The sequence below is a fragment of the Poecilia reticulata genome, linkage group LG1 (assembly GCF_000633615.1).
Source record: "Poecilia reticulata strain Guanapo linkage group LG1, Guppy_female_1.0+MT, whole genome shotgun sequence".
NCBI lineage: Eukaryota > Metazoa > Chordata > Actinopteri > Cyprinodontiformes > Poeciliidae > Poecilia > Poecilia reticulata.
This window is the reverse complement of record NC_024331.1, coordinates 19,734,418-19,744,117: the sequence shown is the minus strand read 5'-3', so window position 1 is coordinate 19,744,117 and position 9,700 is coordinate 19,734,418. Positions and strand designations below refer to the sequence as shown.

Sequence of the window (9,700 nt, the reverse complement as noted above, 5' to 3'; positions counted from 1 at the left end):
CACACACACACACATCCCATCCGTATTTACTACTCTTCCAAACCAGAATCAAATCACACACCTTGACACGGCCAGCTGTCTGGACAAATGGGCTATTGTGTGGAGCAACAGGTATGCATAGGAGAGTGTCTCTGAGAGCAGCCAGCAGAAATCTGAGGATGTGTGCACAGCGCTGGTCAGAGGTTTACATACAGACGAGCTCAAAGTTATTCACACCCCGCCGAGGCGCTCATTAAAAATTATTAGCGCTGAACCAAGAAGCTTCTCTCTTCTCTCATGATGATACAACAAAATAACATATTTTGGGGGAAAACAGTATTAATATGTTTTCTATATTTAAAAAAATAAATAAACAACACTTCTGAGTAATCAATGGAAAAATCTCCATTGACATCAAACACTTCTTATAAGCATTAATACTTTTGAGGGTTTATCTTTGGTGATGAGCTCCAAGTTGTAGAGGTGGGAAGACCTCCCTGCCATCACCCTAATCTTCCTCCATGGATTCCTTTTCAGATTCAGATCAGTACTTCTGACTAACTTCCTTCAAAACACTGACATGACTTCCAGTACGAGGAAACGCATTGGTAAAATGGAAAGATTACTTTTTTCTCTTCTAGTTTATCAGGTTTTCTGTGGTCTTATTGTTTCTCTAGTATGAGAAGTATTTTCAGCTCCTTATTCTCCAGTATATCTCCTTTGCTTCCCTGTGCCACCTTCTCCCTGCGCCTCAGCCAGCTCCTGTGCCAACTACTCACACCTGCAATCCACCTGGAGCAAATTGTCCATTTGCTGCCTCCCAGTATTTAAGCTCCTCTATCTCAGTCACGACTCGCCAGTCTGTCTCATCACTTTGCTCATCACTTTGTTTTTGTTTTCTCTGTTGTTTACCACCTGTTCCTCTATGATCCACTCAAGCCTCCTGTTTTGATTTTTTTTTTTTATTTATTGTTTGAGCTCCGTTGGATTGTTCACATTTGGAAGTTTTCTTCTTCATTTTTTCATATTAAATTTTCATATTAAAACTCCACATTACGTCTCCAGCCTGCTGCATTTTGGGGTCCACACCTAGACCACAGTCGTGACATGAATCTTGTCGACGGCTAAGTGCGCTAACAGGATAATAATCCCCCAGCAGAGACAAAACAGGATCTAGTCTGGACTCATGTTGGGAATTTGTTGACCGTTTTTGAAGACCAACCAGTTAAAATGAACTCTACCAATTCTGATAAGAACATCAGTGAAATGACCATCTAGAATTATGTCAGAAGTCTATCGATGGCTATAAGAAGTGTGTTTTTCCCCCTGTTTGCTATGGAACTGCTAACAGAGTATTAATCTGGGTGTAAGTATATTTGAGTTGTATGAATTATTTTAACCATGTCTGGAGTTAAGAAAAAGCAACATAAATGTAAACCTTTTCACGGCATTCTTTAAAAAAATAATACCTGAAGTCGTTCGTTGAAAATTAAAAGCCATAAAATTAGCATATCAATGCCAACATTGAGTGTCTTTAACCTGCCATAGAAAGATCTATGAAGTTTTTAATGGGTAAACGTCAATGTCCTTGGGCAAAAATAGATTTTGTATCGCCTGACTTACTTTAGAGTTAATTTTTAAAAAAGGAAATAATTGGAGATATTAGCAACAGCTGCCACAGAGCAGCGTCGGCCTATATGCATGGGTACGTAAAGAAGGTCCTGTTTTCTGGTTCGCTCATTTTCTCCTGCAGAGGTGACTTACAGTGAAATGAAGCATAATAAGAGCATTAGGGCTTGAGCAGGCTGGAGGAGCGAGGAGGGAGGAAATAAGGGGTGTAGGACGAGAGGAGAGGATAGAGAGTTCACTGGTGTCACCGCACCGGGGGGCGCCGGGGTTACGCAGGGGTCGAAGGTTGAACAGCGGAAAGGGGACTGAGGAAAAACAGGGGACGGAGAGTGTTGATCCAGCCTTGGCAGAGAGTGGATGTCACCTGTTTACACACTCAATCGGGCCGCCACATTCACAGACGAACATTAAGTTACACAATGTCTCATCTTAGTGGAGCGGCAGAGAGTTGAAACTGGTTTTAGTAAAGTGTTGATTGCTTTCAAGTCGACTAGATTTCTACTCTGCGTTCCCTCCAGACGAATAAACGATATAACATCATATCAACGTAACATCATGAGGAACCTTTTTAGGAAAACCTCCTTCATAAAAACGGTGTATGCCAGCAGAAATGCAAACATAGCAAAGTACAAATCTGAACACAAATCAAAAATGGAAACCAATACCTCATTTAAATAAGTTTTTATTATTATTATTATTATTATTATTATTATTATTATTATTATTATTATTATTATTATTATTAGTCTTAATGAGTACTGCAAATCTGTAACCCATGACTGCTGTTTGCAGTGTAAACTTCAACAGGATGTTTGCTGTATCAAGATGACAGATCCAGTTTCTGGGTACATTTGAAATGATGTTTTGCAAAGAATTTTAAGTGAGCAGACGGACGAGGAAGGGTGTCAACAGAGCATTTGACATGCGAGACCGCTATTTATTGTTCTTACTAAAATTATTGATTCACAAATAATTAAAAACAAATTTTCTCTTCAGTTTGTTTTTCTTAAAACTATACAGTTTGGTATAAAATTATTTTGTTATCTGTAAAAATGAACTTTATACTAAGGAACCACATAATCGTGTCCTGCTGAACAAAACGTAGGAATAATAACACACTCTTCTTCAAGGTCAGTAGGAAGGGAACAAATACAGCTCTGGAAAAATGTTAAAAATAAAATAACACTTAAAATTATCAGTTTCTCTGATTTTACTTTTCATAGGTATACGTTTGAGTAAAATGAACATAATTTTTTTTTTTATTATATAAACTACAGACATATTTAGCATTTATTTGCAGAAAATGAGAAATGGTCAAACGAAAAATATGCAGCACTTTCAGACTTCAAATGACCCAAAGAAAACAAGTTCATATTCATTTAGAAACAGCAATACTAATGTTTCAGAAATTAATATTTGGTGGAGTAACCATGAGGTTTTCAATGGGATTCAGTGAAGAGGTCTCTTACATTTTTCCAGAGCTGTATATGTATTTACCTCTTTAAAATAATATTTTTTTAATTTGTCCTAATACTTGTTTTGTCTTTTATTTCTTCAAAAGGAAGCTTTAAATTCCTCATAGTCTCATATATTTCCTGTTGCAAATGTGCACACTTTAAATATTATGCCTTTTCGTAACACATCACGCAACAGTAATTTTGACCTGTTTTACTTCCTTTTCGTCTTGCTGCCACTCTGTGTTTGGCCCGGTCAGATGGGAGCTAAAGAGGAAGGTGGGAGGGGTAGACGGAGGGGAAGAATGTGGCCATTGTGCTCTCCAGGTATGTGTGTGTTTGTGACAAACAGAAAGAATCGGAGAGAAGGAGAGAGAAAGAGAGGGAGAGGAGATGAGATCTGGTTACAGGTGTTTCATAAACAGCACAATAGTGCTAACAGGTCCCCTTCTCCGCCTGAGCTGCATGAGTTTCTGTGCGCGGCGCAGCTCTGGATTTCTGGCCCCGAGTTTCTGGATTTGGCTTTGTCGCATGCGCAGCGCACTAAATCTGTGCTTCCTCATATTCAGCTTGAGATGATCATGTGGCATGATTGTATACTACGTGTCTGTTCGCCTCTAATTCATGCCGTCTAAGCTGTTTCTCTTCCTTATGTTTGAGGTTTGCTAAACAATATTCTAAGTCGCGCTTCAAAAAAAACAAAAGAAATGTCACATTTTCTTCCTGTTTGAATCTGCTTCAGTCACTGGTCTCGTCTTCCTGACAGTTTTTCAACCAATAACGGCCCAAACACGATTTACCAGTAAAGTCATACTGGGACAAAACAGCTCAAATATAGATTCAATCTTTAATGACTTTTTTCTTTTTTTTTTTTTTCAAAGTTTTTTGAAAACATCTATACTTGCACAATTTGCCGTGGCTTTATTGACAAGGTGACATGAAGACAGAATCGTTTGACAAAAAAAAGTGTCACAAGTCTGCCGTTTTCCATGTTTCTATTTTTAGTTTTGATCTGGCATGAGGTAGTGCAAAGAAACCACGTGTCACCACCTCATCAGGTCTGACCAGACACACACCTTTCAGAAACCAGTGAAAACATTTACAGTAAATACTCCTCAGCCTCGTTCAGGCTTTGGAGAACGAAAGAATGTCAGCCCTTCAAAACAGTAGAATAGTTGTACTTTCTAAAGTGTGTCATAATGTGGGTGAGGTAATGTCACAATGTATTTCGTGAAAACCTCTGAGGCTCTTGAGGAGCTGCGGAGACAGCTTTTGAAATAGAAAAATACATTTCAAATGAGCTGCCTCATAAAACAGCAAAGAGATGTAACACACAAACTCAGTAAAACAAAAAAAAAGAAGAAGAAGAACTGGTTCAAAGTTATTGTTTAAAAACTGATACATGAATCATCATCTTTGAAAGTCGTCGTAAAGAAAACGATCTCAGTTTATAAGCATCGATTGAGTCATTCTTGAATGTGAATCAAACGTACCTGCACCTACATGTAGAATATTTTATGATAAGGTTGTCCGAGTTCAGTCCAGGTAGGGAGGCGTCTACACAAAAACTACAGGATGGTATCTCAGGAGGACACCTAATTTACACTCTCAGGTTTTATTCTCTGTGAGCCAAGGTCGACTGTCTCTATTATGTTCCACGAACTTCGTCCTACAAACTCATGTAAGGCAAGGACTTTAGCAGCCATTGTGTTTTACATATATGAGTCCTCCCTGTCCTCACGTTATGGGATGTTATGAAAGCTGATAATGAAGTATGTCTGTGCTTAACCAGTATCTCCCTGTTTGTTTGTTTGTTTGTTTTTTTCAGAAATGGCTATTAATAGAAATATTACTGCCTCTAACTTTGTTACTCGTTTTGCCTCATCATCTATGGAAAGCACCTTTCTGTGTTTAGCTCCATGTTAGACGCATCACTGACGTCGTTATCACTGCCATCATCTTTGTGAACGCTCTTTGATTTTATTTTACATGGAGGGAAATCCACTCGGTGCTTCTGTGTTCAGAAATGTCTCTTTCCCAGACAGAGACATCTGTGTAGTAGTTATTTCCCTTATCTGGGTTCGTCTCTTTGTATTTCTTTCCCATAGAAAGAACGCATGGCCCAGTGCTTCAGTATTTAGCTGGGACCCATTTCTGGATAGAGCTGGTGGTGGAACTAAAACTGCTATTACTTTTACATTATCTCCTAGTTTTTCTTAGCTATAACTCTGGTTCAGTCTTTTTGTTTTTAACTATGTCTCTCATAAACAGAGCCACTGACAGACAGAACCATAAATTGGACTGTGTGGAGCTACATCTGAATCTGAATACATTTCTGGATTGTTTTGCGAATTACTGATCTGAATTAAATCAGTCCAGTATTGTGCAAATAATTTTAAAGAACTTGTCATGTATTACTTTGAGTTTCACTACCAGTTTTTTGTGTGTGTGTGTGTGTGTGTGTTTCAGTCTCAGTTTTGCTTTGTGTCTTACAAGTTGTGTAATCTTCAGTTGGATTAAAAGCCGCATCAGAGTTTAAATTACATGGTTAAAACAGACCACGGTGTTAAAGATATTATTTAAGAAGCAGGCAGATTTTGTCAAAGGTACATCTCCTTCAAATCTAAATTCAAAGTGCACATCATCGTATGGAGGAGCACAGGACATCTGTTCTTGAAAATATCAGCTGGATATGAGCCGTCCTAAACAGACACACTGCAGGCTCAGTGTATGCGCACGCACGCACACACACACACACACACACGCAACTAAATCTCGTTTGTACAACAACAGGACACCCAAGGCTGACTGGCGCCCTGCTCGACCAGTTTTTCAAACACACACACACACACAGCCCCGCACACGCACACACACACACACACACACACATAAAATGGCAAGACAAGACATTAGTTAAAAGCACACAACCATACACACACTCACACACACACACAAATAAACATCCAGACCTCGTCCCGTAACCTTGCCGTGAAGGTTACAGCAGTCAGCTGGGTCAGTGTGATCACTTGACCAGCTGAAAAAATGTCCTTCCAGATACCCACTGTGTGTGTGTTAGTGTGTGTATAGTACGAGCCATCCAGGTGAGAAAACACACAATGTCCTCACAGTGTATCTGTTAGGGATCAAGAGTGAAAAACGAAGGAGAAGAAGAAGCAGAAGCAGAAGAAGTGCAGAGAACTCGTGTGATGAGTTTCCAGCCAACCTGTGGGATGATGGGACGTGTAGTCGCTGCGTTGCCGTCGGTTCTTCGTCCACCACGCAAAAAGCACCGATCCAACTCGTCACTTTCTCATCTTCTCTTTCTTTCTCTTCGCCTCCTCCTCTGCGCTGTCCGTCAGGTTCGCCGCTCGCCTCGTGCTGGTTGTCAAGAGGACTCCTGTCTTCAGTGACGGGGCCCCCACAAAAAGCACAGTGAGAACAAATCTCAGGCGACCAACTCCAAACACTCACACAGCCAGAGAGGACAAGTCAGAGTTTCTCTTCTCCTTTTGGTGTTTTTTCAGATCCTGACTCAGATCCTCTCTGTTTGTCCTCTCCTCTCTGCTCCAGTCACGACAACACGTGTAGACGCAACAGCAGGAGACAGGAGAACAGAGGGGGGAGCTCGCAAGGTCTTAAAGTGGAGGAGAGAGCAGGAGGTGACGGTGAAGAAAGAGAGAACAGACGGAGGGAGGGAGGGATGGATGGAGGGAGGAAGGGCAGTGGTAATTAGTGAGTCTGTACCTGACTCTCACTGACATAAGCCCTGCATTCCTCAGAGCTTGGAAGGGGGGAAAGACCAAAGGGAGGTAGAAGAAATGAAAAAGTTCAGAGCACACACGCATACACACACGCAGACACACTAATCATCCCGGTGAATACCTTCTTGATCCTATGAGACACCACAGTCTATCTTCCTTCACAGCAAACCATGACCGACGCAGCGCTCCAGTCAGGGCTGCATGACGCTCAACTCAAGCCTTGATGCTTCTGGATCCAAAACTCTTTGAGGTGTTCAGTTCTCCCTTTCCGCTGCTTTCGTTTCACTAGAAATCTTCCTGCCTTGTGCCTCTGCTGCTGTGTGTAAAGTGTACACACTACCTGCCCCTGAAACTCACCAAACCAGAATCAGAACTGCCCAAACTCCCGGCACACCTCCTCCCTTGTGTCATTCCGGAGGGGAAATGCTATCCTCTTGTGCCCCTGTTCAACCTGCCTGAATGTGTGTGTGTGTGTGTGCGCGCGCGTGTGCGTGTCCTAACAGCCTGAGCAGCATTCCTCCAGAAGGGGTTTCCTTCACACCTCATCCCAAACCTTTACCCACATGATTGCTCTCATCCGCCACCTGCTTATTACCACTGATCACCCTCTGCCGCCTCGTAAGGTCATGATGACTCGCCGTCTTTGGGGCGACTGTCTTCGCTCTTTGACGTCAGCAAAGTGGATCCCACCATAATGACAACTTTATGTAATAACAGCTCCTCTCAGACACCCAATCCCGTTCCTTGTGTTTTACTGTCAGCGTGAAGATGACTTGCAGGGAAACTTGAAGCTCAATGTGTCTAACACCAACACACTCCAGCCTTTGGAGAGTTCTGCTGCTTCCTTCACAGCTGAACTGAAAGTAAAACAGTGACACAGCTCGGAGCTTCTTGTTGTCCTCGCTCACACTGCAGCCTCTTTTTACTCCCTTTCTTTTCCCCGAAGGTACTTGTTTGATCATGTATCTCTGTTTCAACACACTCATGAAAAGAGCAGCCTTCATCTCTCGTTCAACATTGTGTAACAGTGCGTCTCCCCAATGTGTGCGTCTGCCTACCTGGATTACTTAAGAGAGCCGGGGCGAGGGTGGGACCAGGTGCTTCCTTCTTCCTGATCTCAGGTGCTCAGGTGACTTTTTGACGCCTTCGTGACAGCCTGTTGTCATGGAGACCGCGGAGGCAGCAAAGACGATGTGCTGAACGGTTACAGCCGCGGCGAGAACAGCCAGCCAGACACCAGAGTGAGGACAGAAGAGAGAAGTGAGGAAGCTGGATCCCTGTTTAGAGTAACAACACACACACACACACACGCAGACACACACTCACACACGCAGACATGCATGCATACATTCAGATAAAGTCCCCCGCCCGTGCACACACAGACACACACACACACACACATATGCACTTACTCACACAGTAGGGAACTTGTAAGTGTGTGTGTGTGCATAGGAAACTGAGATTGAGTCAGAAGTGCTCACACAGAGAAATATCGTTTCAACACAGCGCCTGAACTCTGGTAGGGAGGAGGCTGGGCCGTTGGATTAGTTGCTCAATGCGTTGACTTTAATGCTTACTTAACAGATCTTACAAGCCCTAAATGAAAAGACAGATAAAGGAAAAATGCACACACAACATTAAGCATGCAACACTGCAGGTACAAGGCCTTGCAAAAGTATTTTAAGCCCTGAAACTTTTTCACAATCACATAACAATCCCCAGTCACCGTACACTTCACAGAAATGTTTTGTGACAGGCGGCGTAAAGTAGAGCGTACGTGTGAAGTGAAAGGAAAAACTGTGGTGTTCATTTATGGTCACTGTAGCTCAATTTAAAGTACATTTTAATGGACTGTTTCTGTGAATAGATCAACACAATCCCACAGCATGATGCTGCCCTCACTGTGTTTTACTGTGGGTGAGTTTAAGGTGCTGTGCTTTTACATACTTTAGCGAAGCTCTGTGTGGATTTAGAGGAGAGGTTTGTTCCAGGTTTATTTTTGCGTACAAACTATAAAACTGAATTTGATGGAGATCATCTTTGAAAATCAGTTCTCAGCCTTGCCACAGATTCTTAATCAGGTTTAATTCTGGACTTTGACTGGACCGTTCTGACACATGAATATCCTCTGATCTAGACCGTTCCATTTTTGCTGAGTATTTGGGGCCACTGCCCTGAAGGTGAACCTCCACCCCACTTTCGCTTATTCACCAGCCTGTAAACGTTTTCAATTTCGATCGTTTTCCAAACAGCGTCCCCACAGCATGATGCTGCCGCCACCATGAGGATGGTGTGTTCAGTTTTGTTCAGTGTTAGTTTAGGATTTTGCATGCAAGTCTGAAGGTTTTGTTTAAGTCCGAGTATCTTCTTCCACTGTCGTCATGTTTGCTGTGTCCCCTACATGGGCGTGACAAACTGCAAAAGCAAATACCAGTGGCTTTCCTTCAACAAATCTATTTCACAAAACACTTGACGGTGTGATTAAGATGTCATTTTTCCTCTCCATCTGTTTTGTGAAAGCACCAAAGAGGAGATTGGGAAAAGGGAAAAGCCAGCTTGCCTCTATTATGCCCTAAGAGAGTCATCATGTAGTAATGACGTATGGTTTGTTCAACCCATAGACATGAATACGGTTCAACCAACAGGACCAGCAAACAAGACATCATGTGTGACATGGTAACAGGTGTTACGCGCATGTTTTGCCGCCTGGGCGGTGCAGAGATGACGCTACGGAAACAGTATCTGAAGGGGAAACGCGAATCGACGCAACACCTGTTACCTCAATAAGACCTTAAAGCAGATTATATGCACAGTACTGTGCTGTTCAACATCAGCAATTTTAGAAGCTGCGAGTTTTTTATTTTTTATATATATATA

General features: G+C 42.2%; 1 protein-coding gene across 10 annotated transcripts in view; it reads right to left on the bottom strand.

Moving 5' to 3' along the window:
• Positions 1-8,203, bottom strand: part of rbm47 (RNA binding motif protein 47) — a 43,308-nt gene extending 35,105 nt beyond the window's left edge. For 4 of the 10 annotated variants that reach the window (XM_008413230.2, XM_008413280.2, XM_008413288.2 and 1 more), the window contains exon 1: positions 6,286-6,867. The gene's annotated coding sequence lies outside the window, so the exon portion shown is untranslated. Of the gene's footprint in view, positions 1-6,285; positions 6,868-6,944; positions 7,731-7,881 lie in introns of those variants that run through there. The other 6 variants (XM_008413306.2, XM_008413315.2, XM_008413239.2 and 3 more) reach the window with 5 other exon arrangements.
• Between the last annotated feature and the right edge of the window lie 1,497 nt (positions 8,204-9,700).